Genomic DNA, 16990 nt, shown 5'->3' on the forward strand with positions numbered 1-16990 from the left:
CTTTCTAAACAACGCACATTGTATTAGCAGAGCCATGCATATTGATGTTTCCTAGTATTACAGAGAAAAGGGATTACTGATCTCCTTGCTCCCATTATATGTTAGCTTTATCTCCCTTCAATGGATTACTTGGAGTTTATAGGCGTGCCCCAGAGTGATTTGTAATCACCATCTTTAGCTCTTCTGTCCTTGCAAAGAAAATACTAAATAGTTCACTTGCATGTCTTTGCCATGCACTTAAATGACACTGCAAATAATGAGTAGGCGCCAAATTCTGCTATGCCTTGTTATGTAAAAAATCCTGGAATGACCAGAAATCATAGTATTATTTTGTGTGTGGAGCAAAACACAACACAGCCTGCAAACAACTGGAAAATCCCTGAAAACATACTAGGAGAGCTTTTGCTCTCTTAAACAGTAATTTCAAGACAGCAGGTTCCCCACTCACCTCCTTCCTATGGCTCTGAAAGTTGTGGCAGGATTATATAATAAGTCCTTCATCTCCTTTGTATGCTTTGGTGAAGGAGACAGGTACTGATGTGTGGGAAGACATTACAGCTATAAGAGCAAAATTCAATTGTGGAATCCTGTGGAAACATCTGGAATCCTGTAAGGAGAGGTTTTGCTAGTGGGTAGGGCTTTAGTTGGCTTCACACAGGGAAGATGGTATTTGCTTTTGTTACTGGGCTTTCATACACTTTGTTTTTCCCTAAGAGCAAAAGTCTTTAAGAAAAATTTGCAAGGCTGCCTTTCTTTTTAACTTTTTTTGCTGGGGATGGTTATTACTCATCCCTCACTTCAGTGGGTTTGTGGGCTCTCCTTTGCAGCCCCTGATTACAGCTCCTGTTAGATGATCATTAGCAGTTTTGAGGCACATTCTTCTATCCCAATCTAGATCTCTTACTTGCTTGATCCTTCACCACATGCCTTTTCTTGCAGGGAAGAGAGCCTCCAAAGTCTGAGATTCATGCTGCAAAGCATCAACTTGGAGACTGAAAGAGATTCTTTAATAAACTGCCACGGTCATGCTACACAGCAGAAATCAGGATGCGTTGCTGAAAGGTTTGCTTTAATGTCTAGACTATAGATGTTTGCGCTGGATAACACTTGTTCAGATATCGATTGTGGGGAAAAAGTCTCTCTTTTCCAAGTCAGCTTTTATGTAGGAAGCAGACAACATGAGAGCATCCTGGATATTTGAAAATATAAAGTCCTGATAAGATAATATACCTCCACTTCTATCAATACTGCTCTTGAAAGCCAGGAAACAAAAATGGCAATGAGTGTAAGAAATACTTCAGTTAATGTAAGGGGAGAGCCAAGAAACAGTAGCATTATCCACTTTATTCTAGAGAATTTACTGTGAGAGCTGAACACAGTATATGACAGATTTCAAAAAAAAATAAGTCATTCAGTGCACCCTAATGCCTCTACCAGAGAAATTCATGTTTTGTGCATTTTATGCATTAAGTTTTATGGCTGAATTTCCATATGCAGGTATGAACAACATTGCCAGTGGAAAGTCCTGCTTGGTGATTACCAGATTATGATGTTCTTTGAACTTTCCTGCTTCAGAAAATGCAGTGTAGCCTTTGACACTGAAGTTTAGCCATGATCCTTCAATCTCATGCATATGCCAGTATTGTACTGTATTAATTTCACAGAATTTAAGAAAGATTTTGAAATAAACAATATTTATTTTCATCTTTCTCTATCTGCAATGTATTTTTGAAGCCTTATTAAACATTCAGTTGCATATATATATATATGAATCATCATCATCATGGCTAGGCTTCACGAACAAAGATTTGGGATATATGTATGTATATATATATATATATATAATATATATATATACAAAAGAGTGGCATTATTTGCTCCTTTTTTCCTTACTTTGGAGATACTTAAATGTATGAGAGTAATAACAACATTTAAAAAGTAGTTTTGGCAGTTTTCCTGGGTACATGAGATTTCTGTACCGTTTAATTTGCTGCCAGCAAAAGTGTGAAGAGTTGATGTCAGAAATAGTTATGAAGAATACCTAAAATATAAATTTAGCATATTTTTTTTTTTTTGCCAAAACAGAACCAGGCAGTAAAGACAGCGACTTCTCTGGCTGTCCTGCTAGATAGTTTGTGAGCTTCAGTAGTTATCAATACCCACTAGATTATACACAGAAATATTTTTTTAAAAAGTCTGTTTCTGTGAAGAATCTTCATGAACTCTTATGTGCATTTGCTGAAATAGGCAATGACATGAAATAATGCAGTCTTCCCAAGATTTTATTTTATGTATAAATCACAGCATTTACATCATCCATTAGACTATGGACATAAGGTTGTGATGCACAAACGGTCAAGATGGTGGTGATGCTGGTGGGGAAGTAAGAATGAAATTGTTTGAACAAAACTCTAAAGTAAACATGCATTTTTCCATTTCCATCTAAGCATCAGGCCTCATTATCAGACTGCAACATTTGTGGAATGCACTTTGCGTATTTTGATGAAGAAGTTTCTTATACAGCCAGCCAGCTACCAAGGAGGAAGGTTTGTGATTTGCATCAAGTTACTGAAATCAGTTTACCAGATTGCCTCTCCCCGAGATGTAATGATTTTCTTTCAGCAGAAAGTGGCGCTGTTGATCAGCAACAATGCAGTGCCGCGTCCTTCCAGCAAAGGGATGATCAATCTGCCGCCGCTGCAGCCATTCTTTGCCGAACTTCGAAGAAGCAGCCATCTGGAACTTATTCCAGTATTTGAATTCAGTTACTTTACTGCTTAACAGTGACCTACTGAACAGTTTAACCGTGTTATTCTCCCCCTTTTTATGTAAATCAGAGAAAACAGACGGAGAAAATAAGAGATGTAATGCAATACAGAAAGTTTTGCTAGCAGCATTAAAGCATAGCATGATCTGTTAAATAAACACCCAACCCCCCAAAAAACCTAAACAAAACCCATCAGAATATCATTTGGGGAAGTCAGAAAAAGGGTGTTATAGATTAAGTAAGAAAAAATTAGGATATTTATTATCCAGGTGTTCCTAGACTTTTAAATATTTCCATTCAATGTAGACATTCTATGGGAAAAATCTTTCTTCTGCAGGAGAGTTCTGAGTTCTGTTAAAAATATTTAGTGCCTCTAGTACTTGTGAGACATTGCAGACAACAGGCCTGTGCTCAAAAAAAAAAAAAAGAACAGAACAAGAACCTGCATTATGATTTTCCTCTCTCATGCTCTCCTTATTATGTAGAAGAATAACACTTGTGTTCAGAACTAGAAGACTGTTGGCATTTCTAGTGATAACCTTAGTCAGGATTCCCACTGCACTGGTATTTCTTTTTCTCTTGTTCTCTAGAGCTAACTTGAATAGAAATCAGAAAATCATAGAACATGCCGAGTTCACATTTAGTGAACTGTTCTGAGATTATTATATCCACCAGGGATTACAGTCTTGTTTTTCCATGTGACTAAATGAACTCAAGGAGTGTTGCATTTTGTCCACAGGGTATTAGGACCTTATTAAAGGGCTAAACTGTAATTTGGATTCTTGGATGACAGGTTACCCGCATGATGAGTCCAGTTGTATAGTAACTGCTTACTTCCACCTCCTGTATGGAGAGTCTGTAGGGACAGCTCTGCAGTCTCTCTTCTCTTCTGCACCAGTCTCTCATTCATCTTGCATCCCATTTTTGCTTTCCCAGAAGCATTACTGAGCTGGCTTGAGGACCGCAATCACAAGCAGTCATGTCCTTTCTTGCCATCATTTTTTCTTCCTTCCACTACAAAGGTGAAAGAGGCAAAGTGTTATTGTTCTCATTTCCAGTGGGAGCTAAACCTTCAGTGTGGGAATATAAGAACGGCTCAACTAGATCAGAGCCAAGGGTCACCTTGCAAAGGATCACATGTCCACCTGGCAGGGGCATAGCAAAAAAAGTGTAAGAAAGAACCTAAGTGTAGGGCAGTCTTTCTCCTGACAGGGTAATCTCATTTTGAGGCAGTCAGCAGTTTATGTCATGTCTAGGCAAACAATTGTCTGCTTTATAGTTCCTGCCCCTCTTGAATACAATTCCTCTTCAAATTCTTTACTATCTTTAACTTTCAAAGCATGTTACAGTAATTGATTGTATTCCACCATTTCATGGGATGACACCTTATTCTTCTTCTTACATTTAATTCCTGGTGAAAGGACTCTTGGGGCAGGATTGAAAGGGATGCTTCTCTAGTTGTTTTATGAGGCATAAAGAATAATCATTTATTACCTATCTCTTCCACACATCGCTTTTCACAACTCTGTAGCCTTTTTCCATATTGGCCTCACAGTTTGGTTATCTCCAAGTGTCCTGCTCTATTTTGGCTCTGTGAACTGTTCAGGATTTTAAATGTACAGAGAAGTCACCAGCACGTACCAAAGGAGAAAAATCAAACATTAGCTTAGAATAACAAATATCAAAATTAATACCTGCAAAAAGTAACACCCTCAAAACTGTGTGTATGCATTGATTACATATCTTAAAGTCTCTTTGGCACCAAAGTGCACTAATTTAGAGAAGACAAAACTGAAATGCAGGCAAGTCAGGCTGCTTACCCAAGGTCACAGTGTTAGACGCGAGACAGTTCACAAGTTCTGGACCAACAACACTACCTGCCTATGCTCCTTACCTTTCTGGAGGTATTTACTTCCTCTTCTGCATGTCTTCATTACAGAATATTAACACTTGGGTTTTAAATTTTGGATGGTAATAGCAGAAAAGTCCTGACTCCAATTCATAGTACTAGATTCCTGTGAAGAAAATCGTGTTCAAGGTGACAAGGTTTACTCTTTCAGGTGATAAAAGTTTAACAGCTTAGTTGCTGTGAGATCCCCAGCTGCTTAGCTGGACATCCACTGGAGAGATTAGAGATGAGAAAAGGTGACATTTCAAGATGCTGCTTGTATGTGAGAGCCTTCAGTGCAAATTACAGAATGTGAGACTGCTCCATCAGAAATCCTTGGAGACCATTGTTATTTTTCAAAGTGCTTTCAAGTGCTTTCACCAAATAGGCTTACCTGACATTTCTCTATGCAACTACTCCTTCTGTCTCTTTGTTCCTTTCCTGTTCTTCCTGTGACCTGTATTTTTACTTCCCAAACTGATTTCACTTTTCATCTTAAGAAAGAATACAAACTGTGTAACTGTTTCTTTTCTTGGGCTTCTTCTTGCTAGAGGACTTGTTCAGTTCCATAGCACAAGAATAAGTTTGCCATGAGATTTCCTACTTCTGCTGTTTCACTTAGTGTCATGACACTAAACATCATTAGAATATACACTGTGCTTTTAACTATTTTTGGCTTGTGCCCACATAAGTCATGACTACATCTATACATGCATAAACAGAACACACACATGTGCACAGAAAACGTATGCAACCATACCAGTTGTTTCAGGATAAGATCTTTCTGTATTAAGCTTTGACTTGGTGGTTAGATTAGATTGCATTAGACAAGAATGTGTTTAAAGCCAAACCCCCTTTTTTGGACACAGCCCTTCTTTTTTGAGAAAGAGCAGTAGTGAACTTTTGCTTTCCCATTGCTCTCTCAAACCGATGTTTTAATAATCTAAATTACAATCTGAGGATTTTCAAAATATCAGGAAATTGCAAAAAATATCAGTAATATAACTGCCATGTGATATGTGGAAAGTTTCGGTGTTCTGAAGTCTGCATTCACTCCTGGTTACACATAATTGGTAGGGTCTGCCCTACAAATCTCCCATTCCTTTGAAAGTGGCTGAGACATCCCCATATTGTGGAGTGGACTAGAAAGCCTTGAGGGTAAAGCATTTTCCTTGACTGACTTAGTCATGCTGGTTTTATCCTGCAGCTAGTGCAGCCCTGGTAAACTGAAGTGCAGAATGCTGCAAGTTTGGTGGGGCTATCGTCATTTTTTACACCATTGCTATTACAAGTGATTTGCTGTGAGAAGAGTGACAAAAGGCTTGCACTAAATACTGATACTTTCTGCCTTTGAACATTATACAATTTTCATTGCTCCCCAAACAATAAGTGTGCTTAGAATAATAACAAGGACAAAAATAGAAACAGTAACGCTTTGTAACAGCTCGTTCAACTTGAAAATGGCACTTTCAATATAGATTAACTTGGGTTTTGGAAGCAGTTCACACAGACATTCCCATCACATAGGATATTTTTGTTCATAGCTAGTATTCTTGTCTCAAGGCTTCTACATGAAGGATTTCTTCTGCAACTCAGTTCTCTTCTCATTTTTGGGATAGTATGTGCAAGACGTTATTTTAGCATTATCAAGTTTTAGCAAATTGCTAGAGAATAGCCATGTTTTTGGGATAGATGTCAGGAAAAACAATTCTTACAATTTGTAACAGGAAAATTGTCTCTGTGTGTTATGTGAGAGGAAGAGAGAGAGAGAGAGAGAGAGAAATAGATGTGTAACTACAAGAACTGGGAGAAACTGATACAATACATAACAGTCACTAGTGATTTACTATTACAGGTGGACTTTACAAATGGGTTTTTTTAAACAGATACTCCAGAAACTCCAGTATTTCATTGACAATTTACTGTGCTACAATATTATTGGTGTGTATTTTGCATAGCTCAGTGAAATATGAAAGCATCTTTGGGCTTGGTCTGAGACTGTCCTGAAGAAAAAATTTATCTACCTTTTAGGGAAAAAAAATAACAAAGCTGGATAGCACCTGTGAGGCAGGAATGAAATAGGAGTATGTGCCTCAACAAATCCATTTGACCTACTGAAACCAAACTGTCTGTTGGCTTTTATAAAGGATGTCAGTTCATGAGGTATTTGCAAAGAAAATTAAATACTTGGTAGGTTCGATGCCGTGTTTTTAGACTTCAGTTTATCCACTGATAGTTTCTTTTGGGAAACAGAAAGAACATTGCTGCTTTTATTTTTCTTTCCTGCCCTTTAGCAGTGTAAAAAGACCTACTCCTTGTTATGTATGAGTTCACATTGATATCAGAAAAAGTTGTGCATGAGTGAATAAGAACATCACAAATGGTACCTGGACTGAAGAGTTCTATACATATCTTAACTTCAATAATCTTTCATTTTTCAGCAGCACTTATTTCTTCTCCCTGAAATTGCAGTGATGTGGCATGATATTTCAAATCTGTGAACATCTGGTAAATTCCTGGAACAATTTTCATAGGATATCTTCCAAAAGTGCAGGTCTTCCATGTATCAGAAATACTGATATGTATGATTTGATGATCTGACCTGTTATTACTTTTAACATTCCTCCAGAATATTACTGGGGACACCCAGTAGTTACTGAATTTATTTGCAGAATTTAAAAATGATTTCTCACAAAAGCTTTACTTTTATCTATTGACTGTACTTTTTTTTTAAGCACACTTTCATGGTAAGTTACTTTAGTACTTGCTGCTTATGACATAAATAGGAAATGATTCTAGACTCTAAATATTAATCTCCTTATTGCCACTCTTTGAACAGAAAAAGAATGCACAGTGCCAGAGATTCAGCCCAGATGCAGTATTTTCCCATGATAAATATCTTTTCCTTTTCTTCAGCCCTGCAAAGTACTTTTGTCCTTTATTTTCCACTAATGCTTATGATAAAAAATTAAATTACTGTTCATCCTTTCAATAAGTTTCCCTCAGAGAATCTCTGCTAAAGAACAAACATTTAAAAGGAATGCAGAAGCCTTAGTTTTATACACAGCCCTACTATATTATTCATTGCAATGCATTTTTAATGTCACAGAAAGAAAAGTAAAATATATTTTAATTTCTGGGACTAGGCAGCCAAGTGATCCAGGGAATCTCAAATTCACAAAGGCTGAAGACAAATGCATATAGTGCAAAATAAACCCCACACCAAGCCCCAACCCTCCTACCCTCCAGTAACCCGAAGGTTTTCATGAGAGATTTGTGAAAACTCTTACTGGTGGAAAACCTCCTGAGACTGTCACCATGGTGCACAGACACTGGGAACCTCTGACCTAGAAGCATTCAATGTGCTTCAGACACTCTTTTTTCAGTGAAGAAATAGGTCAGCAAGATTGAGATAATAAAACAAAAAAGGCTGAAAACAAAGCTGTACCTATTAACATAGCTGTTGGGATTATGATGGAGGTTTCTCCTGCCTCTTCTCCTTCTTTTTACTTCTTATAAAGAAACCAGCCTTTTTTCTTTTTTTGTTCATAAACAAACACATTTTGACTAAATAATTGCAATGGTTTATTTGAGCTTCCTTTTTCGTGTTTGAAACCTGGGTACTGTTTTACAAGAACAAAGAGTGAATAATATTCTTTACTTTGTTTATGAATTGTCAGGGCTAATGGTTTTCTTTGTGTTGTATTCTCTTGGAATTCAGCCATTTATCTTCAGTCGACAAGAGTTACAGCATCTAGTGAAGAATCGATTTACAAACCTCTCTGAACATAAGACTGCAGATTAAACTTTATGGACACTGTGTTCTTCAAACATGAACACACCTTTTATTCTATACAATGGTGGAATTGCATCATTGTTTGATATAATACATGAAAAGCAGAGCTGGATTTTCAGCTTTTGTTCTGCAATTCACAACAAAGAATCTAATCAACTGTAATTTTCAAGCATACATTTTAAAGTTTGGAATTGTGTATGGTTAATGGATATTCCCATAGACTAAAAAACTTAATTTGCATTGTAGTCTGCCAAGCATCTGACAGCAGCCCACCCACTACATGAGACAAAATTGATCAGCAATTCAAAAACAATAGACACAGTTTACTTTTAAATAGTGACTGTGAGGGCTAATAATTTAAAAACATAATTATTTTAATGGTGAAATCATCTTTTTACAAAAGCAATTCTCACAAATTTGTAACTTGTTATTATTTCAATAGTCCCTTATGGATTATTAGGAGAAGGATATGTCAGTGCAGGTAGTTGATGATTCTTGAAAGCAGACATTACTTTTTTTAAAACAGATGTTGTTATTCAGTTTCTTGACAAAAATACTAAACCCAGTTTAAATCTGGGTAACATCCCCCCTCAGCAGTTTCTTTCTCTCATACTGTCCAGGGCAAAGTTCAGGGTTCCCTTGAGATGCACAGTTTGATCACAGGCTGCAGGTGGATTTCTCCTAAAGACATCAGGAGCTTTTATGGAATTTGCCACTTACCAACACTAAAAGGAAAAGAGAGTACTTTATTATTAATAAAGGCATTGGCTGTTAAACGTAGGAGAGTAGAAAATGCCACTGTTCATGAAAGCCCTGTGGGAAAGAAGGTTAAGTGAAAAAAACAACTCTGAGATTACAAAATTGTTTGTAGTTGAAATCAAATTCAATTTTAATAAAAGGAAAGTTCTATGAGGAAGATATTCAAGGTGCCATTTAGACATTTTTCCAGTCCACTAATTCAGGTTGATGAAGAAATCTTATTACAGACTGGACAGGGAATATTCAGGAAACCAAAACTAAGTTCAGGAAAGAAAATTATTGGAAGATATAAAGACAGAAACAGTCGGATAAGTTTTATAAAAATTGAGATACAAAAAGAAATCATAGTTCTAGGGAAAGCTGAAAGTATGATGACATAAGGAATGAAGACATTTCTAAAATGAGACTGATAAAAGTTTTGGAAACAAAACAGCACTTAAAGAGATCAGTAATCTAGAGCTTTAAATTAGACTTGAAGAAGGATGGGAACAAGGCCAGGCTCAACAGAGATGAGCTGTGGGAAAGGGAGAACTATAGTGACCATCCTATTAGCAAAAGGAGGGTTAAGAGGGAACACATCGAGCAAGTACAAGCAGCCAAAGATGTAACCAGAAGATAGGAATATGAGGCATCCTTTGTACCCCTGCTGGGATATTGACACAATCAAATACTTCTGTAAATTGCCTGTACTTTCAGAAGGGTCCAAGAGAGTTTGTTGATATTTAAAGATCACAGAGATAAAGATGATTAAGGGACTGGAGCATCTCTCTTACAAGGAAAGGCTAAGAGATTTGGGCCTGTTCAACCTTGAGAAGAGACAACTGATAGGGAATCTTATCAATGTCTATTAGTATTTGAAGGTAGGGTGTCAAGAGGATGGACCAGGCTCTTCTCTGTAATGCTAAGCAGTAGGGCAAGAGGCAATAGGCAGAAAGGTGACCAGGCATTGGAACAGCTTGTCCAAAGAGATTGTGGAGTCTCCCTCACTGGAGGTATTCAACAACCATCTGAACACAATCCTGAGCCATGTACTCTAGGATGACCCTGCTTGAGCAGGGAGGTTGGACCAGATGACTCACTGTGGTCCCTTCCAACCTGAGCCATTTATGTGACCCTGTGAATATAAAAATAGAACGAATGTACAAAATGGTTAAGCTGAGACTAATCACGGTGGCTAAAGAAAAATATGATGCTAAAGAAAATGTTGGGAGCATTTTGACTTTCCAGTCAATTTTGATGGAATTATGTATAAGGGGAAGAAGAAATATAGAAGAACTGACTACCATCAATAATTGAACAGACTTGGTAAAAAGATTCTGCTGAAATGTAACTCAGGAAAATCATGGCAATAATTTGCAGAGAGAAGCCATTTTAAAGAGTAAAAGGGGAAGACATTTAGGGCAACCTCAAACCACACCTAAGCTGCACTGCCTGGGAATGCATGCTCTGCTGGCTATTGAAGAAAATGAGAAGGCCAATAATGATGTTTGTCCTTTTCATGGACTTTTGTTTCAGTTTGATTGGAAACATCGTGGAAAGCTGCAAAGTCACATGGAATTCAGAACTTATAACTGCAATTATGAAAGCTGTGTTTGAAGACTCTTGCAACATTGTAAAAAAAAAATAATGAAAAATTAAACAACTCCAATGCTTGTTATAATATAAGGAAGCATAGAATCACTACAGCTTTTCATCATATTTTTAAACTAGACAGTAAGAATGATAAATGAGGTAGAGGGCATGACTTGAGATGATCTAAAGTTAAGGTCCTTAACTAACACAGATGACATCACACAGCTGAAAAAAAATGCTTGAATTATTGATGAATCAAATTAATAATTAACCTTGAAAGATTGGTTTGGTCAACTCTGACTCATAAAAAATGCCAAGGAGATGAAGTGGCTGCAATATGAAAAGAAGAAATAGGAAGGGTAAGTGAAATGTGGCATCTGTGAAGTCAAACAATATGCAAGACTCCTGTGTGCACAGAGGAAACTTGACTACTCCTGAGGTTTTCTTCAGAATAAAAATAAAAGATGTACTTCACAGGAACTGATAAAACTATAAACTGATAAAAACTTTACTTCTCAAAGACCAAACATACCAAATCTGTGCACCAGCAGGCATCATTACACTATGGGCCAGAAGCAGCTACTTTACATGACAGAAACAACTGAGGCATTTGGCATTAGAACAATTTGAAAGATGCTGCATATTCACAGAATCATAGAATGGTTTGGGTTGGAAGAGACCTTGAAGATCATTTCATTCCAATGCCCCTATCATGAACAGGAACACCTTCCTCTAAACCAGTTACTTTGAGCACTATCCAGCCTGACCTTGAACGCTTTTTAAGTGAAAAATTAAAAGATTAGTATTAAGTGAATCTTAATGTGAATATTAAGTGAAAATATTTTATATGAAGAAGGTAAAAGGAGAATTCTATATGAAGCCAAGGAAAATAATTGGATATATTTAAAAGACAATGGTAGTAACCCTGTAGAAGTCATAACTATACACCAAAAAAAGCTACAATAAATCATGGAAATGTACCCAAGTGCCTACTGCTCAATTGTTTGTTAGCTGATATTAATTCAGAGATTAAGAAGGGAATATGCCTGTGTAGGAATCACCTGCATAACCTCTCTTATTTGAAAATATATTCTATGATGAAAATATAAGGAATGGATAACCAATGGATAGCCTCATCCTCTGAAAAAATGATTTAACTTCTCTTGACACGGATGAGTGGAATAGTATCCTTTGGGATAGTTTTTCTTCTTCAGACATACCGTACTAGACACACAGAACCTCTCCCAGTGGATCTTGCTCACATAAGGGAGTTTGAATGACACTTGTTGTGTACCAGATTATGCACCACTTGAAGGATTCTTTACCCTAGTTGTGATGTTTGCTGGTTTCACAATACAAACAAATGCCACTTCACTCCTTGGGAATGGGCTTGGAAGCTGATCAATCTGCTGTAGATATGAAATAAAAAGAAAATGCCTTCTCATTTTCACCAACCAACTTCTATTAATGTGGCATTGTCTGTCTAGATAAAATTTGGGCCTTTTTAGCCTTGTATTTTTTGCTGTGTTCTCTTTTCTGGAAAAGACTCAAATATACAAGTAGGAAAACAACAAAAAACAAAGATCCTGTACTAATTTCTTTCTAGAACACCTGTATTCTATGGATGTTGCAGAGGAGACCCACGTAGCTGGGCCTCAAGGTCATGGTGAACTTTGGGGCAAGGTATCTCGCAGCAATGCTCCTCTTCCCATTCTTTGTATTAGTGTATGTCACAGCAGGTAATTTAATAGACATCCTGAAACAGTGTTAGTCCCTCTGGTATATCAGCATCTGTTAAATGCTTTTCTTCTCAACTTCCTAAGTTTCAGTATTTACCCTCTGAAATGAATGGCTTCATTTCTCTCCCTTCTCATACAGAATTGTCTTTGGTCCTTGTACTATTTTGCCCTTTTGCTATGAGAAAACTGGTACCTGAGCATTTATCTGATAATTTCTTTGCTATTTTTGGTCCTACTTACCATGTAACTGAGTCTTTTCTGCTTAATGTGAGCATAAGAACTACCCAAGACATTTCAAATCAATCCTATGAGAAAAGTTTTAAATAGTCAGAAGCTGACAAAGTCCTTTTTCAAACATTGCTTAATGCTTTTCTTTTTCCTTAATTTGCCCCATCACTGTTCAGAAAGGATCCACAGAATCCGGTTGCCCTGTGTGAAGGGATATATATTATCAGTTTAAGTATTGCTTCAGCTGCCTAGAGTTCAATAATGTAAACCATGCTGCATAACAACTAGGGGAGAAATATTAAATTCAGAACACATACTTGTCTTGTGCTTTAACCCCAGTCGGCAGCTCAGCCCCACACAGCCGCTCGCTCACTCCCCCAGCAGGGGGATCAGGGAGAGAACTGGAAGAGTAAAGCAGAAAACTCGTGGGCTGAGATGAAGACAGTTTGGTAGGTAAAGCAAAAGCTGTGCATGCAAGAAAAGCAAAACAAGGAATTAATTCACTGCTTCCCAATGTCAGGCAGGTGTTCAGCCATCCCCACAAAACCCAGACTCCTTCATGCACAATGTTGACTTGGGAAGACGTGCTGATTTTGGCTGGGGTAGAGTTAATTTTCTTCACAGTGGCTAGTATGGGGCTATGTTTTGGATTTGTGCTGAACAGAGGGATGCTAATATGGAGATCTTTTTATTATTGTTGAACAGTGCTTACACAGAGACTGTGCCTTTTCTGCTTCTCATACTGCTCTGCTGGCAAGGATCTTGGGGATGCATAGGAGGTTGGGAGAAGACACAGCCAGGACAGATGACCCAAATTGACCAAGGGATATTCCAGACCATATCACATCATACTTAGTATATACAGTGGGAGGGGAAGAAGGAGGAAGAGTGGTATGTTTTGAGTGATGCAGTTTGTCTTCTTAAGTAACTGTCACATGTGATGGGGCCCTGCTCTTTTGGAGATGGCTGAACATCTGCCTGCCCATGGGAAGCTGTGAATTAATTCTTTGTTCTTTTTTCCTTGTGCGTGTGGGTTTTCCTTTTCCTATTAACTGTATTTATCTCAACCACGAGTTTTCTGGCTCTTGCCCTTCTGATTATCTCCCTGATCTCCATGGTAGGAGAGTGAGCAAGCAGCTGCGTGGGGCATGGTGGCTGGCTGTGGTTAAACCACGACAGATTACAAATGTCACCACTCCCAGCGTCCCCCCCTTTCTACTTCTTGCCCCAGCACTATATGTTAAGTATGACACTGTATTGTATGGAATATCCCTCTGGTCAGTTGAAGTCAGTTGTCCTGGCTGTGTCCCCTCCCATCTCCTTGTGCACCCCTTACCCCAGTCAAAAACAGCACAACCTGCCACTGCAAATTTAGAAATGCAAATTAAAAAAGGAAGCACATTCTTTCTGTCAAAGACTGTGCGTGGGGGTATGCCATTTTGTACTGCCAGCATCTAACGATATTTCAGTCTTCTCACTTGCTTATCAGAAAGAAACACATTTGCGGGACTGGAAATGAACACCTTTACCCCTTTCAAAATCACATATTATTTAAAATTACAAAATAGTACTTTGAAACTTGCTACATAAATTCTGAAAAATGTGTAATACTTGCCCTACATCATAACCAAGTTAAACTCAAATCCACTATGCATGGGGAACTTTGCCAGTCAGCTACATAGAGACGATAGATGTCTTGATACACTTGTGTAGATCTCCAAGACATCAGTGAGGAACAAGTGCAAAGATCAAGGGCAGTCAAGTCTTTTACAACCCATTCATTTTATTTCAAATCTGCACACATATAATTCTGGCTGACATACTCTCTTAACTACAATATTGCAGAACAACCCTTTAAGGCCCTATTATTCAAGGTGTAAGCTTGTTTTAAACATGCTGGTTTCTTTATGCAAAAACTTAAATTGGTCAAGCTGTCACAGGAATTTTAATTTTTTTTTTTATTCCTTTTGTTGTAGATTATCTACAAATAAACAGGTGTGATTTTACAGATCATTTATTCAGAATCATTTAAGTGTGATGCATGGCTTCACAACATGTCTGCTCTGATTCCCCAGCATTTTTTCTGTTTGATTGTGCAAATTCCATTTTTCTAGCTCTGCCCCATGAATCATTTCTAAACAGAAATTTCTAAACAAAAATAACAAAAGTCAAGGTACAAGACAATAGAGAGAGTATTTTGGATGCAAAATTTTTGGCACATCTTTTACATGTGACTTTCATCCCCTGTCACTATGGATTTTTTCTGAGAGAAAAAATGGTCTGCCAAATATGGAGCTCAAGAGCAAGAGAAGCCTGAGCTTTAATTCAATGTTCCTAAATTCTTTTTGTTGATGACAAGTATTCATTGCAAACTTTTCATATTCTTTTGTCACTGCACAAATTTAGAAAGGCTAGAAGCTTTCTAAAGAGAAGCATTTTTTAGTTTTCCAAAACTGTTTCCAACAGCAGTCTGGCACCTTTTGCTTTAGATAGGCAATGAATAAACTACATATTTTACGCTCTTAACAGCAAGTTTTTCTTAAATATTCTGTTCATAGAATTCTTAATTGCAAACTCTTTATATAACAGCTACTGGCACATCTGAAAATACATTTATAAATGTTTTAAAGCTTGCTCTTCGTTACTAACTCAAAAGGTTAAATAACCCTTCATGCAAAGCAGCCTCATAAAATAATGAAGAAAGCATGATTTTACTTGCTTTTTTCCAGAGATTTCTGGTATAAAAAAGAAGTGCAACATTAAATAAATAAATAAAGAAAGAAAGAAAGAAAAAAAGAACAACCATACCCTAAACCACAGGAACATAAGTTTGAGATTTCTAACAAGAACAAAATGCTCTCTGCCTTTCATACCCCACTTCTTGACCTGAAGAGGATACTTGACCTTCAGTCTTTTGGGATGGTGAATGTCAGTAAAAATGTGCTCTGGAAGCTAAAGAAAGGGAAAGTCTCTTAGTAGTTCATGGTAGTTGAATGGACAAGATGTCACAAGGCTAATCGAACTTCTATCCCAGCTCTATTAGTCACTTACCTCTATGACCTAAGATGCTTTTCTGTCTTCCACTCCAAGTTTTGGACTGAAATGTCTGATCAGGTTAAAATAGTTTTGGAGACATATTTGTTGAGAGCTTGACATGATGAAGGGTTGAGCACATTTTGAGCTGGCTTCTCGCCAAACTTCCAAGGCTCAGCAAAAGCCTTTTCTGTCCCTCCCCCTTTAGGAAAGGGGAAAAAAACTATAGAAATCTAGAGAAATCAAAACCAAGTGAATTATACCAAAATACATATGTATTTTACATATATTACAGTTATATACAGTAAGAATATTATGTACAACTCCCAAGAAGGGGAAGAGGGAAAGGGAAAATGGGAAAGGGGGACAAAAAGGGACAAAAAAGGAGAAAACAAAACAAATATGCACAATCAAAAAACTCAGAGACTAGCAGAATAAAGAATGAATTAGCAAAAGAATATCTTACTACTCTCCTTGGGACAACAGAAGTCACGCTGAATGACCGCCGGCACCCTCTGCCTCCCAAGGTCTACAAGGCCTCACTAGGCCTCACAACCCCACACAGCAGAACCAACAGCAGGGAACCTGCACCTTCAGAACCACCGGAAGGGAAGAGAGCAAAGGCCTCTCCTCCCTTCTTCTTTATACCCCCTGCTTACGTAAAAATCGTAGGGAATACTGGGTATATGGCCACTTCCTTGGTTACAAACCAGTCACCAAGGAAGGCCTAGACTAAAACTGTCACAAGAGTTGATCTGTTTCGGGTGCTTATGGACTGCTGCACAAGACTAAAATCATAAAGGGCTTTTAGAGGGCAATTAAAATTTTTGTTCTTTGCAAGGAAATTTGATTACACTTTCACTTTACTCCAGACCCCTGTTATGGTCTTGCAGTTATTGACCCCCCTTGTTGTACCAGTGCCAGATTTTTTGGGGAGAGGTAGGGGAAAGCCATTTCTTAACATGGATCATTTCACTAATCTACTACACAGAATCAAAAATATTTCTTTGGATGATTCAGAGGGATTGGAAGACAGATGATGCTGAAATTTGAGGTTATGTTGTTTCTCAGGACTCTATGACAAAATACATGAAACTTAAGGAAAACTTTATAGATTTATGTCTCTATATATGTAGTTGGTTCAACCCAGCAAGCAGCTAAACACCACAGAGCTGCTTTTACACCTCCCCCCCACCCCATTCCCAGTG

General features: G+C 37.7%; 2 long non-coding RNA genes across 8 annotated transcripts; both read right to left on the reverse strand.

Moving 5' to 3' along the window:
- Positions 1-2129: 2129 nt before the first annotated feature.
- LOC108506636 lies at positions 2130-7117 on the reverse strand. 3 transcript variants are annotated; one of them, XR_001877833.1, is made up of 4 exons: positions 7043-7117; positions 4662-4782; positions 4262-4365; positions 2130-3781 (listed from the first exon to the last, which is right to left on the reverse strand). It is a non-coding gene; the product is annotated as an uncharacterized LOC108506636 (long non-coding RNA). The 3 variants fall into 3 exon arrangements; XR_001877834.1 differs by having other exon boundaries at positions 2130-2742; positions 3566-3781; positions 4662-7106; XR_001877831.1 differs by having other exon boundaries at positions 4662-7106.
- An 863-nt stretch (positions 7118-7980) lies between these two features.
- Positions 7981-16507, reverse strand: LOC108506628. 5 transcript variants are annotated; one of them, XR_001877824.1, is made up of 5 exons: positions 16249-16507; positions 15801-16015; positions 15558-15701; positions 12762-12950; positions 7981-9176 (listed from the first exon to the last, which is right to left on the reverse strand). It is a non-coding gene; the product is annotated as an uncharacterized LOC108506628 (long non-coding RNA). The 5 variants fall into 5 exon arrangements; XR_001877825.1 differs by lacking the exon at positions 7981-9176 and adding an exon at positions 13067-13214 and having other exon boundaries at positions 11536-12950; positions 15623-15701; XR_001877827.1 differs by lacking the exon at positions 7981-9176 and having other exon boundaries at positions 11536-12950; positions 15623-15701.
- Between the last annotated feature and the right edge of the window lie 483 nt (positions 16508-16990).

Source organism: Lepidothrix coronata, unplaced genomic scaffold (genome assembly GCF_001604755.1).
Source record: "Lepidothrix coronata isolate B3197 unplaced genomic scaffold, Lepidothrix_coronata-1.0 Scaffold6, whole genome shotgun sequence".
Classification (NCBI taxonomy): domain Eukaryota; kingdom Metazoa; phylum Chordata; class Aves; order Passeriformes; family Pipridae; genus Lepidothrix; species Lepidothrix coronata.